The sequence below is a fragment of the Macaca thibetana genome, chromosome X, assembly GCF_024542745.1.
Source record: "Macaca thibetana thibetana isolate TM-01 chromosome X, ASM2454274v1, whole genome shotgun sequence".
Taxonomy (NCBI): Eukaryota; Metazoa; Chordata; class Mammalia; order Primates; family Cercopithecidae; genus Macaca; species Macaca thibetana.
Window position 1 is genome coordinate 8,205,236 of NC_065598.1, and position 21,398 is coordinate 8,226,633.

General features: G+C 40.5%; 1 pseudogene; it reads right to left on the bottom strand.

Annotated features, from left to right (window-relative positions):
* Positions 1–15,314: 15,314 nt before the first annotated feature.
* LOC126946815 (draxin-like) lies at positions 15,315–16,364 on the bottom strand (annotated as a pseudogene).
* Between the last annotated feature and the right edge of the window lie 5,034 nt (positions 16,365–21,398).

A 21,398-nucleotide genomic window follows, 5' to 3' on the forward strand; every position in this document is an offset into this window, starting at 1 on the left:
CTTGGGAGTGTTGGACAATGACTCTTTCTGGCTGCTTTCTGCTGAAAGGGGGTGCTTTGTGGGCAACAGAAGCTAGGGCTGCTCCTGGGGTTGATCTGAGTCCTCAGAAAAAAGGTGTGTCATGGTTTTGTCTGCAGCACCATTTGAAATTTGATTGCTGTCAGCCATTCCCCAGTGGGTTTTAATACTGGTTTGCCTCCACCAGATATTACTGAAATGTTAATTTAAAAGTAAAATTCTTTTTAGGATAAGTAGCATTGGATTTGGGTGGCTAGTGTAACTTTAGTGTTAACCTTGGCTGAATCTTTGCTGCAATTTTTAATCCTTTAATGACTCCCACAGACCATCTACGGTATGCTTAAATTTTCTAACTTGTCCTAAACATCCCTCTTTTTAACAACCAGTTATTCTCTTTAGGACAAGAATTTACCATGCAAGATCCTTTCTTAAATAAACCTCCATTTTTTACAACCCACTTTGCATAGCTAGGGTGTGACATATTACCAAATTCAATAAAAAGTCCCAGCAGACTCAGAGATAGTAAAACCTTCGTGTTTACTGCTTGTCAGTAGCTATTATTTCTGCTATAAGGATAATACTTAAGCAAAATGCAACAGTAATGGAAACTTTCTGTCCAACATTTCAGTTAGAAGGTGCTACTATGTATAGCTCTAATGCAAATAGTAGAGTGAGTATAGCGATTCCCACAAGGGTGTGATAGTAGATTATTTCCATCTAAAATTTTAAGTTGTCAAGATATAGAATTTCCCTTTTAGGGGGTCTATGAAGTTCTTTGGTTTTATTTTCCCAAAGAAAACTCCAGGTTATGGGCACCCTATTTATTTTCATTACCTGGCAGGATTTTCAGGATAATTGCCCAAAACTAGCATATTGGTCCAGATTTTTACTTTACCCATCCCTTTTTGTTTCTTTGGAGCTGCAGGAGATCTACTTGGTTTACAAGAGTAAGCAGGGTTCATCTAAAATGTAGGCAAAAACACTTAAAAACAACCAATGAGACTAAAATTTTACAACAAATGTATGATAAGTTTTGGAGCATAATTTTTCTCTCTCCAGTCCTCATTTTTGGTAAAAACAAATTATGATAGAACCATATTGTTTGTAGAATGAACTTTAGTTTTATACTTCACCTGACTCTGTGCATAAAGTGCAGCAAGAATAATTATCTTTCCCATGGGCTTTTAAATTGACTTTGTTGGAACTCTGTTTCACAAGGAATCGTAGATAAGACCTCTTAAAGCCAAGTCCAGCCATGGGTTTATATTCTCAAATACCTGTGAGTTGAGTGATCCTTTCCTCTTAAAGTCCCAAGATAAACTCAGAGCTCCTAGACCTGTTATAAAGTGACATTCTTTGTTGACTACAGATCAGGAACCTTGTACAGGTACTGCATAGATGAGGGTATGAGGCCAGTCTATTTCTTTTTTTCCCCAAGAGGCTTTTACAAAGAAAATGGATACTTAATGCAAACCATATTGCCATAAATTAAGAATACTCACAGTTTCTGAATTTTAGAGAAACCAGGCAGTGAATAACAAATATGCTTTGGCCGGGCGCGGTGGCTCAAGCCTGTAATCCCAGCACTTTGGGAGGCCGAGGCGGGTGGATCACGAGGTCAGGAGATCGAGACCATCCTGGCTAACATGGTGAAACCCTGTCTCTACTAAAAATACAAAAAACTAGCCGGGCGTGGTGGCGGGCGCCTGTAGTCCCAGCTACTCGGAGGCTGAGGCAGGAGAATGGCGTGAACCTGGGAGGCGGAGCTTGCAGTGAGCCGAGATCGCGCCACTGCACTCCAGCCTGGGTGACACAGCGCGAGACTCCGTCTCAAAAAAAAAAAAAAAAAAACAAAACAAAACAAATATGCTTCAAATTTTGTTCAACAAGCATACCTTACTTAATTGACAAAAGCAATAGATATCTTAAAGGAAAAGTTTCCTTGACTTTGAAGAGGAAAATAAGGATTAGCAATGTTTCAGGCAAAAAGTTAAAGAAGGTTACTTCAGACTTCTATTAGTGTAGTTTATGCAGTTAAACTACTGTTTGATATTCAGGAACATTTCAGCTTCTCATGAGTCCTGAATATTTTTTCTGTTCCAATGTTATAATCTTCAAAGCGATTAGAAACCTGCAGTTAAGAACAATCGTTAAAGTCCTATAGCTTGATTATAAACCATCTTTTGAAAGGGAAAAAAGCAAGACAACAATTGTCTGTGAAAGACAAAATTTCCAGGGTAGTTGCAGCTAAAAACATGACTGACAGAGATTTGGTAATTTCTGTTGTTTACTATAACTTCAACCTTAATTATAATTGATAGTATATATTTAAACATTAGAATTTTAGAAATCCCACACAATTTTGAAACATACACTAATATTATTCACTAAAATATAACCTGAAGAAGAGTAAACATCATTTTGACAATCTAACGTACCTAACCATGTTAAATAATCCTGTTTATCTTTTTTTCTGGACACTTTAAGGGCCCTTCTGAAGTCTCCAAAAAGCCAGGTGTCAGGAAAGACAATTTTAAAACTGAGGTTTGATTTTGAGAAACCTCTTAAGTATGTTAGAGATTTAAAACACTTGATGTTATGAAATAGAATTCCAGATTACCATAAATTATTTATTTTGCCAAAATGATGACTCATAAGGCAAAAATCTTTCATTAGCCTTTACTATTACATGAAAATCCTCCTCAAAGCCAAATTTTATCCTTGAATTAGTTTATTATAGTTAATCCCAATTTTTAGTGAAACCTCATAGACAATTACATCTAATCTTAGCCAATTTGACCGTGGGTAAAATGTTTGCAAACCTCTTATAACCCTTTTGCTAAAAGGCAGACTAGCATCTTAAGACCATCTTGCTGTGCCTTTATTTCAATGCTCAATTTATGAAAAAACCAAGTAGTACCCTTTTGAATTTAGTTACTGTTTACACATGGAATTTTTTGCAAGATTAATTTTTGCAATCTTTCATAACTTGCTTAAATCTTCAGCTTTAGTTTATCTAATTTAAAACAATCCTTTATTCCCAGGCAAAATGTACATTTCCATGCCTTCTTATAATCCTTTACTAAAAGTATATGTTACTGTCTCTACACGCCTTGAAAGTAAATCTATTTTCAGTAGTTTAAATTACATGTTATGATGATAACTTCTAGTAATTTGTAACTTTAATGTGAAACCTGGTGAGTTATTTTGATTATATACTAGACACAGAGAAAGTCTGACTTTTTTCAGTATAATTAGGGGTGTGGTTAATTTTCTATGTCCCCAGGCCTCACCAAGTAGTAAAGCAGGCAGTTTACAACCTTGAAACATTTAGCAAACCTAGTATTAGACTTGTATGATTTAGACCACCTATTTGCATTTTGACAACACTTGTATTTTACCAGTAATCCTTAGGACTACTTTTATTTATTAAAGATTAACACCACATGAACTAAAAGGCATTACAGATTTTATTTTTCCTTTAAAAATATTTGATTTAAGCACTTTTTTCTTAAGACAATCAATTAGAGCTCTTTTTATAAACATACACAACACATGTATAGCTACACAGACAGAAGACTCAGCACTTGTAAGATTTTTGATTTGCCATTTTCTTAACTGGATTACTGGCTTCAAGGTGGAGCCCTTCGAAGAACAGGGACAGGAAAGTGGGCATTCCCAGGGTCTGATAATCAGGCACAGCTGAAGGCAAAGCCAGATCCCCAAAATTAAGAGTGCCATTTTTTACCAGATCCTGGATCCCCCAAAGGAGGGAAATGCTATGGGAAAAGATAGCACAGTGCTTCTACCATGCATTTCATTGCAAGGCAACCCAAAGATAATCAGTTCATTTTGCAATCAGCCCATCCTCCGTGGGAGTCTCATTTCTCAGGTCTAATTGGGGATGTTTTTATGTCTTCTGGGTGGCCAAGAGAATGCCTCTCTGTTCCAAATGTGCAAATAGTTAAGCAGCCCCCCATAACTAGTATTAGCCATCACTTAAAGTATATTTCCCACCTGGTTATTACACATCAACAATCTCTCATAATGTGAAGTAGTTTCTGATATCCCCCAAACTCAAAACCATCAGATAACACGATGCAAAACAAAACAGAGTCCTGGATTTTGAGAGAGATCTATCCACTTTTAACTCCTGGGATTTCATGAGGAAAATAGAGGTTTTCTTCTAAAATGGACTCTGTGGCACCTCCTCTGTTCCCAAGGAGTCTCAGGCTAACAGATGTTATCCTAGGGCCTCTCATATGTGTATTAAGAGTGGCAAGACAGAAAATGGAGAAAAATAATTCGGTTGACAGAGAACAAAATGAAACCTTTTTCACCCGATTGCTGGCAAGATGGCCAAATGGGAACAGCTCCGGTCTGTAGCTCCCAGCGAGATTGACGCAGAAAGCAGGCAATTTCTGCATTTCCAACTGAGGGACCCGGTTAATCTCACTGAGACTGGCTGGACAGTGGGTGCAGCCACAGAGGGCAAGCCAAAGCAGGGTGGGTGTCGCCTCACCCAAGAAGTGCAAGGAGTCTGGGGATTTTCTGTTCCTAGCCACTGGAAGCCATGAGAGGCTGCACGGGAGGAACAGTGTACTCCGGCCCAGATACTGCACTTTTCCCATGGACTTTGCCACTGGCAAATCAGGAGATTCCCTCTGGTGCCTGACTTGGTGGGTCCCACCTTCAGAGAGCCCAGCAAGCTAAGATCCACTGGCTTGAAAGTCTCACTGCTAGCACAGCAGTCTGAGGTCGAACTGGGATGCCTGAGCTTGGTGGAGGGAGGGACATACACCATTGCCGAGACTTGAGTAGGTGGTTTTACCCTCACAGTGTAAACAAAGCCACCAGGAAGTTTGAACAGTGAGGAGCCCACCACAGCTCAGCAAGGCTGCTGCTGCCAGACTGCCTCTCCAGGCAGGGCATGTCTGAAAAAAAGGCAGCAGCCCCAGTCAGGGACTTATAGATAAAACCCCCATTTCCCTGAGACAGAGCACCTGGGGGAAGGGATGGCTATGGGCGCGGCTTCAGCAGACTTAAGTGTCCTTGCCTGACAGTTCTTAGGAGAGCAGTGGATCTCCCAGCACAGCGTTCGAGCTCTGATAAGGGATAGGCTGCCTCCTCAAAAGGGTCCCTGACCCCCGTGTGTGCTGACTGGGAGACACCTCCCAGTAGGGGTCGTCAGACACCTCATACAGGAGAGCTCTGGTTGGCATCTAGCAGGTGCCCCTCTGGGACAAAGCTTCCAGAGAAAGGAACAGGCAGCAATCTTTGCTGTTCTGCAGCCTCTGCTTGTGATACCCAGGCAAAGAGGGTCTCGAGTGAACCTCCAGTAAACTCCAGCAGACCTGCAGCAGAGGGGCCTGACTGTTAGAAGGAAAACTAACACACGGGAAGGAATAGTAGCAACATCAACAAAAAGGATATCCACTCACAGACCCCATCCAAAGGTCACCGACTTCAAAGACCAAAGGTAGATAAATCCACGAACATGAGGAGAAACCAGTGCAAAAAGGCTGAAAACTTCAAAAACCAGAATGCCTCTTCTCCTACAAAGGATCACAACTCCTTGCCAGCAAAGGAACAAAACTGGATGGAGGATGAGTTTGATGAACTGACAGAAGCAGGCTTCAGAAGGTGGGTAATAACAAACTCCTCTGAGCTAAAGAAGCATGTTCTAACCCAATGCAAGGTAGCTAAGAACCTTGATAAAAGGTTGCAGAAACTGCTAACTAGAATAACCAGTTTAGAGAAGAACATAAATGACCTGATGGAGCTGACAAACACAGCACGAGAACTTAGTGATGCATACACAAGTATCAATAGCTGAACTGATCAAGCAGAATAAAAGATATCAGAGATTGAAGATCAACTCAATGAAATAAAGCTAAAAGATAAGATTAGAGAAAAAAAGAGTGAAAAGAAACAAAGCCTCCAAGAAATATAGGACTGTGTAAAAAGACCAAATCTACGTTTGATTGGTGTACATGAAAGCGACGGGAAGAATGGAACCAAGTTGGAAAACACCCTTCCAGATATTATCTAGGAGAACTTTCCCAACCTAACAAGAGAGGCCAACATTCAAATTCAGGAAACACAGAGAACACTACGAAGATATTCCTCAAGAAGAGCAACCCTAAGACACACAATCGTCAGGTTCACCAACGTAGAAATGAAGGAAAAAATGGTAAGGGCAGCCACAGAGAAAGGTCAGATTACCCACAAAAGGAAGCCCATCAGACTAACAGCAGATCTCTCAGCAGAAACCCTACGGGCCAGAAGAGAGCGGGGGCCAATATTCAACATTCTTAAAGAAAAGAATTTTCAACCCAGAATTTCATATCCAGCCAAACTAAGTTTCATAAGTGAAGGAGAAATAAAATCCTTTACAGACAAGAAAATGCTGAGAAATTTTGTCACCATCACACAAACCTGCCCTACTAGAGCTCCTGAAGGAAGCACTAAACATTGAAAGGAACAACCGGTACCAGCCACTGCAAAAACATACCAAACTGTAAAGACCTTTGATGCTGTGAAGAGACTGCATCAACTAATGGACAAATTAACCAGCTAGCATCATAATGACAGGATCAAATTCATACATAACAATATTAACCTTAAATGTAAATGAGCTAAATGCCCCAATTAAAAGACACAGACTGGCAAATTGGATAGATGGTCAAGACCCATCAGTGTGCTGTATTCAGGAGACCCATCTCACATGTAGAGACACACATAGGCTCAAAAGAAAGGGATGGAAGAAGATCTACCAAGCAAATGGAAAACAAAACAAAACAAAAGCAGGGGTTGCAATCCTAGTCTCTGAAAAACAGACTTTAAACCAACAAAAATCAAAAGAGACAAAGAAGGGATTACATAATGGTAAAGGCGTCAATGCAACAAGAAGAGCTAACTATCCTAAATATATATGCACCCAATACAGGAGCACCCAGATTCATAAAGCAAGTTCTTAGAGACCTACAAATAGACTTAGACTCCCATGCAATAATAGTGGGAGATTTTAACACCCCACTGTCAATATTAGGCAGATCAACAAGACAGAAAATTAACAAGGATATCCAGGACTTGAACTCAGCTCTGGATCAAGCAGACCTAATAGGCATCTACAGAACTCTCCACCCCAAATTAACAGAATATACATTCTTCTCAGCACCACATTGCAGTTATTTTAAAATTGACCACATAATTGGAAGTAAAACACTGCTCAGTGAATGCAAAAGAATGGAAATTATAACAAACAGTCTCTCAGACCACAGTGCAATCAAGTTAGAACTCAGGATTAACAAACTCACTCAAAACTGCACAACTACGTGGAAACTGAACAACCTACTCCTGAATAACTACTGGGTAAATCACGAAATGAAGGCAGAAATAAAGATGTCCTTGAAATCAATGAGAACAAAGACACAACATTCAAGAATCTCTGGGACACATTTAAAGCAGTGTGTAAAGGGAAATTTACAGCACTAAATGCCCACAAAAGAAAGCAGGAAAGACCTAAAATTGACATCCTAACATCACAATGAAAAGAACTAGAGAAGCAAGAGCAAACAAATTCAAAAGCTAGCAGAAGACAAGAAACAATTAAGATCAGAGCACAACTGAAGGATATAGAGATTCAAAAAACTCTTCAAAAAATCAATAAATCCAGGAGCCTTTTTTTGAAAAGATCAACCAAATACACAGACCACTAGCCAGACTAATAAAGAAGAAAAGAGAGAAGAATCAAATAGATGCAATAAAAAATGATAAAGGGGATATCACCACTAATCCCACAGAAATACAAACTACCATCAGAGAATACTATAAACACTTCTATGCAAATAAACTAGAAAATATAGAAAATAATGGATAAATTCCTGGGCACAAACACCCTCCCAGGACTAAACCAAGAAAGAGTCGAATCCCTGAATAGACCAATAACTAGTTATGAAATTGAGGCAGCAATTAATAGCCTACCCGCCAAAAAATGTCCAGGACCAGATAGATTCACAACCAAATTCTACCAGAGGTACAAAGAGGAGCTGGTACCCTTCCTTCTGAAACTATTCCAAACAATAGAAAAAGAGGGAATTTTCCCTAACTCATTTTATGAGAGTAGCATCATCCTAATACCAAAACCTGGCAGAGACACAACAAAAAAGAAAATTGCAGGCCAGTATCCCTGATGAACATTGATGTGAAAATCTTCAATAAAATACTGGCAAATTGAATCCAGCAGCACATCAAAAAGCTTATCCACCACGATCAAGTTGGCTTCATCCCTGGGATGCAAGGCTGGTTCAACATAGGCAAATCAATAAATGTAATCCATCACATAAACAGAACCAATGATAAAAACCACATGAATATCTCAATAGATACAGAAAAGGCCTTTGACAAAATTCAACAGCCCTTCAGGCAAAAAACTCTCAATAAGCTAGGCACTGATGGAACATATCTCAAAATAATAAGAGCTATTCATGTCAAAACCAAAGACAATATCATACTGAATGGGCAAAAACTGGAAGCATTCCCTCTGAAAACCGGCACAAGGCAAGGATGCCCTCTCTCACCACTCCTATTCAACATAGTATTGGAAGTTCTGGCCAGGGCAACCAGGCAACAGAAAGAAATAAAGGGTATTCAATTAGGAAAGAGGAAGTCAAGTTCTGTCTGTTTGAAGATGACATGATTGTATATTTAGAAAACCACATCATCTCAGCCCAAAATCCCTTAAGCTGATAAGCAACTTCAGCAAAGTCTCAGGATACAAAATCAATGTGCAAAAATCACAAGCATTCCTATACACCAATAACAGAGAGTCAAATCATGAATGAACTCCCATTCACAATTGCTACAAAGAGAATAAAATACCTAGGAATACAATTTATAAGGGATGTGAAGGTCCTCTTCAAGGAGAACTACAATCAACTGCTCAAGGAAATAAGAGAGGACAAAAACAAACGGAAAAACACTCCATGCTCATGGATAGGAAGAATCAGTATCGTGAAAATGGTCATACTGCCAAAAGTAATTTATAGATTCAATGCTATCCCGATCAAGCTACCATTGACTTTCTTCACAGAATTGGAAAAAAACTACTTTAAATTTCATATGGAACCAAAAAAGAGCCCGCATGGCCAAGACAATCCTAAGCAAAAAAAACAAAGCTGGAGGAATTATGCTACCTGACTTCAAACTATACTACAAGGCTACAGTAACCAAAACAGCATAGAACTGATACCAAAACAGATATATAGATCAACGGAACAGAACAGAGGCCTCAGAAATAACACAACATATCTATAACCATCTTGTCTTCGACAAACCTGACAAAAACAAGCAATGTGGAAAGGATTCCCTGTTTAATAAATGGTGTTGGGAAAACTGGCTAGCCATAGGCAGAAAACTGAAACTGGACCCTTTCCTTAAGCATTATACAAAAATTAACTCACGATGGATTAAAGACTTAAATGTAAAACCTAAAACAATACAAACCTCTAGAAGAAAACCTAGGCAATACCATTCAGGACATAGGCATGGGCAAACACTTCATGACTAAAACACCAAAAGCAATGGCAACAAAAGCCAAAATTGACAAATGGGATGTACCTAAACTAAAGAGCTTCTGCTCAGCAAAAGAAACTATCATCAGAGTGAACAGGCAACCTACAGAATGGGAGAAAAAAAGTGGGCAAAGGATATAAACAGACACTTCTCAAATGAAGACATTTATGCAGCCAACAAACATGAAAAAAAGCTCATCATCACTGGTCATTAGAGGAATGCAAATAAAAACCACAATGAGATACCATCTCACGCCAGTTAAAATGGCAATCATTAGAAAGTTTGGAAACAACAGATGCTGGCGAGGATGCAGAGAAATAGGAATGCTTTTACACTGTTTACGGGAGTGTAAATTAGTTCAACTATTGTGGAAAACAGTGTGGCGATTCCTCAAGGATCTAGAACCAGAAATACCATTTGATCCAGCAATCCCATTACTGGTTATATACCCAAAGGATTATAAATCATTCTACTATAAAGACACACACACACGTATGTTTATTGCAGCACTATTTACAATAGCAAAGACTTGGAACTAACCCAAATGCCCCTCAATGATAGACTGGATAAAGAAAATGTGGCACATAGACACCATGGAATACTATGCAGCCATAAAAAAGAATGAGTTTATGTCCTTTGCAGGAACATGAATGAAGCTGGAAACGATCATCCTCAGCAAACTAACACAGGAACAGAAAACCAAACACCGCATGTTCTCACTCATAAGTGGAAGGCGAACAATGAAAACACAATGGAAACAGGGAGGGGAACATCATACACCAGGGCCTATCAGGGGGTGGGGGGAAAGGGAGAGAGAGCATTAGGATAAATACCTAACACATGCGGGGCTTAAAACCTAGATGATGGGTTGATAGGTGCAGCAAACCAGCACAGCACATGTATCCCTATGTAACAAACCTGCACGTTCAGCACATGTATCTCAGAACTTAAAGTAAAATAAATAAACAACTAAAATAAAATAACCAAAAGAGTAAAAAAAAAAAAAAAAAAAAAAAAAAGAATTAATGAAATGCTTAGCTAGGCATGGCCAATGGAATTAGAATTAGCCCAGTCTTGCCATAACTTTCTGTTTCCTTATTGTCCTGAGTTTCAGTGGGCAACAGATTCATCTTTGGAGATTACTACAGAAATCTCTGCAACACTGTCTTTTTCCATTCATAACTTAAGGCTTTCATAATTATTGCAGAAGTTTCTCAGTCTCTCCATGTGAAATTTCTCTTAGCTATTGGATTTCAGATATTTCACAGTTTCTTTTGTGCTTTTAAACACACAGGTCCAATTCTGCTACTTAAAGTGGTTTCATGTTCAATTCACCCGCTGAAAATATGCCTGTTTAATCCGTCTTCTATGGTGATTGATCTGTTTACACTATACTATAGTATATAGTATAACTTCCCCAGTATAGACTGGGGAAGTTTTAAAGTTGACTCTAGCTTTTTAGGATGTAGACAGCAGCTAAATTCATGACAAAAATGACATGCTACCTTAAAAAGTCTATCCAAATGTACCAAAGGTATTTGCTGTATAGGTCATGTTCTTTGCATCATAACTTCCTTTGAAAATGAAAGCTATGCACTTTTCGAATTAATAATAATGGTGCACATAGATAAACACATACTCCTGTCCATGCACACAGGCGAGTGCATGTGCACACGCATTCACACACGCGCCTCCCCCCTACACATTATCTTAGAGTGTGCCTTGGCATCCTTCACACAGACATACATCATCGCGGAAGAGACCCAGCTCTGTGTGCTCAGTCTGTGTGCCACAGCATCACCTTTGTCCCTCCACAGCTATGTGCCCACTTTGTGTGGTGTTTATATTGTTCTGAAGAAGAGTCAGGTTACTCATTCACTTTCTTTGTGTACACACTTCAAAAATATATATTTTAATATTTCTATAATATCCAATAAAAGGATAAAATTAGGGCCGGGCGCGGTGGCTCAAGCCTGTAATCCCAGCACTTTGGGAGGCCGAGACGGGCGGATCACGACGTCAGGAGTTCGAGACCATCCTGGCTAACACGGTGAAACCCCGTCTCTACTAAAAAATATACAAAAAACTAGCCGGGCGAGGTGGTGGGCGCCTGTAGTCCCAGCTACTCGGGAGGCTGAGGCAGGAGAATGGCGTAAAAACCCGGGAGGCGGAGCTTGCAATGAGCTGAGATCCGGCCACTGCACTCCAGCCTGGGCGACACAGCAAGACTCCGTCTCAAAAAAAAAAAAAAAAAAAAAAAAAAAAGGATAAAATTAGAAGATATAACTTCTGACCAAATAAAGGAGAAAATAAAATGGTAATACTCAAGCTAAAATGAAACAAACACAAACAAGATAGACAGAATAAAAGTGATATGAACAGCAAGTATACTAATAGAAAGTACAATATAAGATGATAGAAATGAATCCATAAACACAATGGATACAAACAGATTAAACTCTATAATGAAAAGATAAAGACACAAAAGGTTTGAAAGGAAGATGGAAGCCGGGCGCGGTGGCTCACGCCTGTAATCCCAGCACTTTGGGAGGCCGAGGCGGGCGGATCACAAGGTCAGGAGATCGAGACCACGGTGAAACCCCGTCTCTACTAAAAATACAAAAAATTAGCCGGGCGCGGTTGTGGGCGCCTGTAGTCCCAGCTACTCGGGAGGCTGAGGCAGGAGAATGGCGTGAACCCGGGAGGCGGAGCTTGCAGTGAGCCAAGATCGCGCCACTGCACTCCAGCCTGGGCGACAGAGCGAGACTCCATCTCAAAAAAAAAAAAAAAAAAAAAAAAAAAAAAAAAAAAGAAAGGAAGATGGAAAACAAAAGACCAAATATATATTAACCCAAGGAAAAGAGGCTTAACTGTATCAACATCAGATAAATTAAATATTAATGCTAAAGTCATCCTTCTGGATAAAACAGTCATCCATATGAGAAAATCTGTTAAGTTCTCAGATAGCTATAACAATTTAAATCTACATGCATTTAATTAAATGGCATTAATATATATAATATACACAAAAGAAAAATTAACAGAACAAAAATAGAAATGAACAAAACCACCATCATACTGGAATCATTCAGCATATTCTCACCAGCTGTGAGAATGGTCTATGACTGGCATAGAGACCAAAAGTAATATAAATATAAAAGATTTAATAGTTTAATAAGCTCCTTATAATGAATATATATAGAAAACTACACCAAATAATTGGAGAACACACAATCTTTTCAAGTGTTCCAGAAAATTTTCTAAAACTTGGTTACCCACTTGACATAAAGTATGTCTTCTCAAATTTCAAAGAATCTGAAATTTTCTAAATATAACACAAATATTTAAAAATTAATATCAAAAGAAAACCTTCAATGGCCCTGTATATTTAAAAATGTAAAAAGACACATAAAGATCTCTGTGAGTTAAAAGTCATAATAAAAATAAAATTCTGCCTAGGAGACTTTGATAATAATAACAAACTTAATTTACTCCACTCATAACTTAAGGCTTTCATAATTATTGCAAAAGTTTGACAAAGTACATATTTAAAAGAAAAATTTTACCTTTAATTGTTATGCATGGATCATATTTGGGCCATAAGTCAAGCACATGAATATATACATATGTGTGTGTGTGTGTGTGTGTGTGTGTGTACACAAGATATTCTACTCTGGGGCAAGCAAAAATGTCTAGGAGTTGGGATGAAATGGAATTGGCCACAAGTTGATGACTGCGGAAGCTTGGAGAAGGTCTGTAGCTGTTTCTTGGACCACTCTCTCCCTCTCATCCTTCACCCCAATGAGTCCTGTATCTAGTCCCATATAACAGCACCACACACTGAGACAAATATTTTTGTCAGCTTCTTACATACACGTTGATATGACTTTATACATTTACAAGAAATAAGTAAAGGCATAAATGTATTTTCCCTTATTCACATAATATATAGTATATCGTACACATCCGTTTACAACCCACTTTTTTCACCTAACATCATATCTCAGAAAGTCTTTCTTATCATTTGACTGTCGTGGCATTCCCACCATTTGACCACACAGTATTTTATTGAATCCTTCCTCTCCTGAGGAAGATCCAGGGTGTTTGCAACTCTGTGCGAGGGCTAGGGCTGCCGTGAACAAAACGGTGCATCTGCCACATCACCCGGGTGCAAGTGTCTCTGCAGGAAGTTCTCAAAAATGGAACAGCTGGGAGAGCTGGGTCCCATATCTGATCATTAATACATTTTAATATTGGTAGATGTTACCAAATATTTCTCCTAGGAGGATTTGTACCAATTTACACTTGTCCCAGAAGTGTGCAGGAGTTATTTGCAATACTTTAATAACCCAGTGCATTTGCTTCCTTTGCCTGGAATATGCGTCCTACCTCATCAGATGCCATCCTCTGGGAGATGATTTAAGAGGGATGCCTTCCATGACAATACCTCCTGGGCTGCACTAGGAGACAGACATGTGCCCCGAGGGGTCCCGCAAATGCATTTCTCATAGCACTTCTCACACTGCATTGTGATTGCCAGGGTTCTTCATTTTCTCAAGTTCCAGAATACCAGTTCTGTCTTATTTGTCTTCTTTCACCTGTACTTCCTACCATGCCGAACCCACAGGAAGCTATTGGACGGTTTGTAACGTGAATCATTAAAAATGGGCTGAGGTCTCTATGGATTATATATACTTTCTAAATCAATTTCCAAATACAAAAATATACAAGCAAGAAATCAAAAGCACATATTTTAAAAGAGCATTACAGTGTGGAGATTCCTTGAAGAACTAAAAGTAGAACTAGCATTTTTTTGGTTATTTTTGCATTTTGTTTTGTTTTTAAACATGATACACCGTTGTCCAGGGAAGGCAGAGAACAGTGAAGTTATTCTAGCCACAGAGAAAGGTAATACCAGGGTGCAAGCCTCTCTTGCCAAAAGCCTTGGAGAATCTAGAAGAAGTTTTTGGTAGTGGAGAGGCAGGAACGTGGATCTTGGAGCTGGACAGCCTTGGCCCAGGTTCAGGTCCTTGCTCTGCCATGCACTTCCCCGGACCTCTCGGTGGGGTCCCTGGGCCAGCAGCATCGCATGCCCGGGGAGTTTGTTAAGAGCAGAGTCCACTGAGTCAGATGTACAATTTTAGCTAGACCGCCAGGCGATTGTTGGCATGTTAAGTTTTGAAGAGCATTGACCTGGGACTCTGGGCAAGCCAGATCAGTCCAGCGTGCCTCAGGGTCCTTATCTGTCGCATGGCGATAATGCCTACTTGAAAAGGTCGTTGTGATAATTCAATGAGATAAGGTAGTCCAGCCCTGAGCATAGTGCCTGCTCCATAGGAAGTGTTCCATATTTATCTCCAGCCCGTGGACCTTCTTTCGGGAAGTTTACATTTCTTTTCCACTCTCAAAAAAGCCTCTTGGTTTTGAACTTGAAGCTGTTGTAGTGCTGCAGTCGGACAGTAGGGGGCAATCTCGGTATTGCCATCGCGGAGAGCTGGACACCGGGGTGACTGGGTCCGGACTGTGCGTGCACAGGTGATGCCGGCCGGCTCCTGGGCACCCACCCAGCTCGCTTACCTAGTAGCTCCCCTCCCGGGGTTGAGAGTCCTGGGCCTGAGCCTACAGCCTCGGCCATCTGGTCCCCCACTTAATCTCCCACTGCTAGTTATAAACAAATCTTGTGCAAACCTCCCGGGCTCACCCCCAGTCCCGCGGAGCGGCTAGACGTTGATGAAGGATCCCTGGTCGCCTTTGGCCGTCTCCGTCTCCAGGCAGCGCCCCTTCTTCTGTGTGACGTGGGGTTCCGGTGGAATCTGGCATAGCAGCGCAGCCCTGCCAGGCAGTCTTGGTGATGGTCGCACGGTTCCGCTTCGGCTGATGATATTTCGTTACTGTCACTGGAGAGTTTACCCTGGTTTTTCTTTCTTCTTTGCAGAGGGCCCACCATCAGGTTTTAAGTCTTCATAATCGGTGCAGTCGAACAAGGCCATGTCCAACGTGGGTATCACCTCCCCGTCAGGCCTGCGCTGTGCCTGGGGCCGCAGGGAGGTGATGGGCAGGATCAGGGACTCTTCTGTGGCAGATGCTGCCTCAAAGGTGGTGAGGAAGATCATGGTGGGGGACCGACTGGCGGAAGATTGCTCCATGGCCGCATCCAGCTCCTTGGCTTCGGAGAGCTCCGCCTTCATCAGGGAGCTGGGACCTCGGACCAAGGCTCGGCCTCGGTGCAGCCTCAGCCTGTCCCTGCGTCTCTTGTGCTCCCTGCTGCGTTTCCTGGCCCTCTCCCACCCTGAAGACCGATTCTGCTTCTTGGGGTAGGGCAACTCGAGCCCCAGGAGCAGGTCCTTCACCCGCAGCAGGCCTGCAGGACTCTGCTCAGGCAGCGGCCCCTCAGACCCTGGCAGTCTGGAAGCCTGCCTGGTGGCGGTGACCACAGCCCCATCCTGGGCCTCCCTGGGCAGGCGTGAGCCCCACTCCTTCTTGCCTGGGCCGCGCTGGCAGTGGTGGCTGGCCTGAGGCGACCACAGTGCTGGGCCAGGGAGGTCGATGTGATTCTCGGGGAGATTCTGAGCAGGAGTCCCAGGTGCAAGGGCATTTGCCAGGCTCAGCTCCAGGGGCAGCAGGAGGACTAGGACTAGGGCCGCCAGGGAGGAGGCGGAGGGGGGCCGGGCCGAGCACCCGCGGGAGCCTAGCGCAGCAGAGGGTGAGCCGCAGAGCCGGGACTGCGGCGTGGAGGTGCGCGGGCGGTGGGAGGATGTCAGAACTACCATTTGATCCAGCAATCCCACTACGGGGATTATACGGGGATTATATCAGATTTATCAAATATATATCAGATACATATTTATCATATATATGATATAAAAAACTATGCAGTCATAAAAAGGAATGAATTAATGGCTTTCCTAGTGACCTGGATGAGACCGGAGACTATTATTCTAAGTGAAGTAACTCAGGAATTGAAAACCAAACATCGTTATGTTCTCACTCCTAAGTGGGAGCTAAGCTATGAGGATGCAAAGGCATAAGAATGACGCAATGGACTTTGGGGACTCAGGAGGAAAGGGTGAGAAGGGGGTGAGGGATAAAAGACTACAAATTGGTTGAGTGTATACTGCTCGGGTGACGGGTGCACCAAAATCTCACAAATCACCACTAAAGAACTTACTCATGTGATCAAACACCACCTTCTCCTCAATAACCCATGAAAATAAAATTAAAACAAATAAAAATAAATTTAAAAAAATAAAAAAGCATTACGAAGTCAAATTCAGAAAAAGAGATGAAAACATGGTTTAAAATGACCCCAAAATAACAACTTTCAAATTCTGAACACAAATAGGGATGCGGCTATTTGTTTGTTTTAGTGCCTATAGAAACTGTATTATAACCAGGCTTTTATAGCTATTTGTTGAAAAAAAAAGTACAACGTAAAGTGAATACACTAATCAAGAAAGCTGTATATATGCTATATATAATATACATTTTTCATGTATGTCCATAGGGCAATGTCTATCATTCTGGAGAAGTTGCCTGGAGCTGTTTAGTACATTTTAACTAACGTTCCTAAAAAAAAAAAAAAAAAAAGAATTTCTCCAAAATTCAGACACCGCTTCATTGGTTAATTCATTTTGTAATCCATCCATTCACTCAATATCTCAGCAAATATTTTTAATGGCCTTTTTTTTTTTTCCTTTTAGTAAAGGAGTATGCTAGGCCAGGCATGGTGGCTCATTGCTTGTAATCCTAGCACTTTGGGAGGCCGAGGTGGGACAATTACTTGAGCCAGGACTTGGAAACTAGCCTAGGCAACATAGTGAGACCCTGTCTCTACTAAGAATAATAGCTTATTTTAAAAAAGGACTATGCTAGTTCTATAAGGTATCCAAAGCTTATTTGATAAAAATTCCAGGCTCTATAAATTTATAGAAGAATGGGAAATAATTTTCTTTTATCAGTAAATTATATCATTGTACCTAAAATGTTTCGATTTGGCTTTGATTTTAAGAAATGCAAGGAAATATAAAATGGTTTACATTAATTATATGTTATACATATTTATATGCAAATATTTACAATATGTATTAAAATGTATATGTGGTATATTATTCAACCTTGTGAATTTAGGAAAAAAGAGATTTATACATTTTAAAACTTCCTTGTATGAAAAAAAATTCTGGAAACTGTAAGTGTGAGCTATCTACATTAGTGTTTCTGTGTTTGCCAAAACAGTATTACAGCCCAAAGGGGAATGGCTGAGGACAGATAACTTGGCCAAATGTCCCCGGCTAGAAAACCAAGGAGATTGCATCAAACTCACTCCAAAAGCCAATCAAAGAATAACTTAAAACTGCTGTCACTCACTTAGATTTTGCTTCCTGGTCCTTAGTGGTAGCTGATGAGGTTTAGAAATAAGCACATGTATCTGTCTATACTGAAGGGAAGAAAATAAATCTACTATGGCACCAGTTCAAAACACTGCATGAGCAGTCGAGAGAAACAATTTACCAGAACATGCTTAATGGTAAATCAGAAATGACATGTATGAAATGACATGTATGAAAACATGGGGCTGCAACTTGAAAATGTTGGAAAATGAGTCATCTATCAGATCTTGGACTGATAACACTTTGTAAGTTGCAATTGCTGGATATCATGTATCTATGTGATCAGGACCATCTGTAATGATGAATGGTTCATGTTCACACAGCTTCAAATGCCTGATTTCTGAAATGATCAACTATTTATTAGCTGTAAGGTAAGGGGAATGATGCATATTATCTTCTCCTGTGCTTAGAGGAGTTGTTAAAATTCATTTATGGAGCTACAAAGATTATGACATGCAATAAAACTTCTAAACTATGTAATAACATCCAAGGTAGGATTTTGTGGATTATGTGTTAGTAATGATATTTAAAGGGAATATTAACATTTTGTTAAGCAAATATATTAATATATTAATTATGTGATAATTTTAATTTTAATTACAATAAATTAATTTTATCATAAGCATCTTCTTTTCTATTTATACATAGAACTCTTACAAATTCAAATAATAAAAAATGATGTTTTTAATCTGTACTCAAGAATAGACAGTCATATGTTTTATATATAAAGAGAGTCTATTTCAACATGGCAAAACTCCTTCTCTACTAAATATACAAAAATTACCTGGGCATGGTGATGCATGCCTGTGGTCCTAGCTACTCGGGAGTCTGAGATGGGAGGATGACTTGAGGCCAGCGGGCAGAGGTTGCAGTGATCTATGATTACACCACTGGCCTCCAGCCTAGATGATAGAGCGAGACTCTGTCATAAAATAAATAAAAAATAAAATAATAAATAAAATAAAATAAAATAAAATAGAAGGCGTATAGGTCAGCTGGATGCAGTGGCCCATGTCTGTAATCCCAGCACTTTGGGAAGTTGAGGCAGGAGGATCACTTGAGGCCAGGAGTTCAAGACCAGTCTGGGCAACACACTGAGACCACGTCTCTAGAAAACACACACAAAAAAATTAGCCAGCATGGTAGCACACGCCTATATTCCCAGGTACTCGGGAGGCCTGAAGTGAGAGGATCACTTTAGCCATCGCATACAATTTGCAGCCAGGTGGCAGACAGTACAGACCTCAAAGCCTCCATTAACTCAATGAACCCCTTCCCCAGCACACGGACACATACACAAAGACTTACACTCATGTCGCTTGCTTATGGGAGCCGGTGTTTCTCCTTGGGGGTAGCAAGGATGAGCTTTTTATTGTCACTGTAGCTTCTCGGCTTATGCAAGTCAACACCTTTGGACAAGGGCTGAGAAGAAGATGGAATCCATCCTACCTCCCTCTTTATAATGGTGCCATTAAAAAAATTATTTTGTAGAGACGAGATCTTGCTATATTGGCCAGGGTGGTCTCAAACTCCTGGCCTCAAGTGATTCTCCCACCTCTGCCTCCCAAAGCGCTGGATTGCAGGCATGAGCTACTGTGCCCACCTAAAACAATGCTATTTTAAAGGTGAGGTGCATTTAAAGAAAGGGTGTATTTGGTAGGCAAAATAAGTACCCTCCAAAGATGTCCAGGAACTCATCCCTGGAACCTGTGAACGTGTGAGACGACAAGGCAAGGGAGGAAATGAACTGGAAGGTGCTAATGACAGGTACCAATCAGCTGACCTGCAACATGGATATTATCCTGGGTTATCTCTAGGGGAGTCCAGTGGAATCCCAAGGGTCCTTCTAAGTGTGAGAGAGGCAGGAGGAAGGAACCAGACAGCCACATGAGAAGGATCTGACCCCCCAAAATACTGGCTTTTAAGATGAAGAAAGAGGCCATGAGATAAGGAATGATAGGAGCTTTCAGAATCTGAAAAACATAAGCAAACAGCTCCTCCCCTACAACCCCCAGAAGGGACACTGCCCCACTGCCATCTTGAATGTTAACCCAAAGGCACTCAGTCCAGACTTTACATTGAAACTACAGAACTGCAGGGTAATAAATGTTTGTTTTTATGTTTAATTCCAAACATTTCAGAAACTTATTTTAATTGACAAACTTAAATGATATATACCATCTACAACAGGTTGCTTTGAAATATGTATATATTGTGAAATAGCTATGTCAAGCTAGTTGACATTTGCATTACTTCACCTAAGTATAATTTTCTTTGTGGTGAGAACTCTTAAAATCTACCCTCTTAGCAATCTTTAAAAATCCAGTATTATCATTATCTGTTGTCACCATGTTTTACAATAGAGCTCTTGAACTTATTCCTCCTGTCTAACTGAAATCTTGTACCCTTTGGCCAACATCTCCCCAACCTTCCACCTCCCCCAGCTCCTGGTAACCATCATTCTATTCTCTGTTTCTGTGAGTTCAGCTGTTTTAGATTCCATATAAAAATGAGATAATGCAGCCAGGCTCGGTGGCTCACGCCTGTAATCCCAGCAATTTGGGAGGCTGAGGTGGAAATATCACTTGAAGCCAGGAATTTGAGATTGGCCTGGGCAACACAGGGAGACTGCATCTCTCAAAAGAATATATATTTTAGTTGGGCGTGGTGTGCACACCTGTGTTACCAGACACTCTGAAGGCTGAGGTGGGAGGATCGCTTGAACCCAAAATGTCAAGGTTGCAGTGAGCTATGATCACACCACTACTGCACTCCGGCTCGGCCAGAGTGAGACAATATCTCTAAAAAAAAAAAAAAAAAAAAAAAATGTGACTTCAAGTACACAGTTACTCACTTGATAGTAAGGGGTGGTATAAATATCAACTGTTCCATCACTAAGTACATTTTGGCTTCTTTCTCATCCATCCACTATAGAAGAAATAGTCAGATAGCCCAGTATGTACAATAGAACTCGCACATGAACCTCTGCAGTGCTTATTTTGCCTCTGTAACTACTGAAAGAAATCTCAAATAAGGATCTTCTTAGAAACTTAAAGTAGTACTTAGGAGTACTTAGCACTACCAACACACGCTTTGGGTAAAAGGAAAGTTCTTTACAAAAATGCAAACTTTAGGAATTAAATGCTCCCCACAGGGACTAACTTATTCCTGTATAAGTGATTATAGGCAGAAAAACAGAATCTGAATGAACTTGCTTTTTTTCTTAAACTTGGAAAACCTAGAAAAGGTAAGAGTGGTATATAGGGGCCAATTAAAATAAAAAGCACAAGGAAAAATGAGAGGAAGTCGCTCCTGTCCTCCCAATGAGGGTATTGTGTTTTGAACAATTCATGAATGTAATTTCAGAAACTCAGCAAAAGAATACATTTAACTGACTTACTCCAAATATATTCTGAA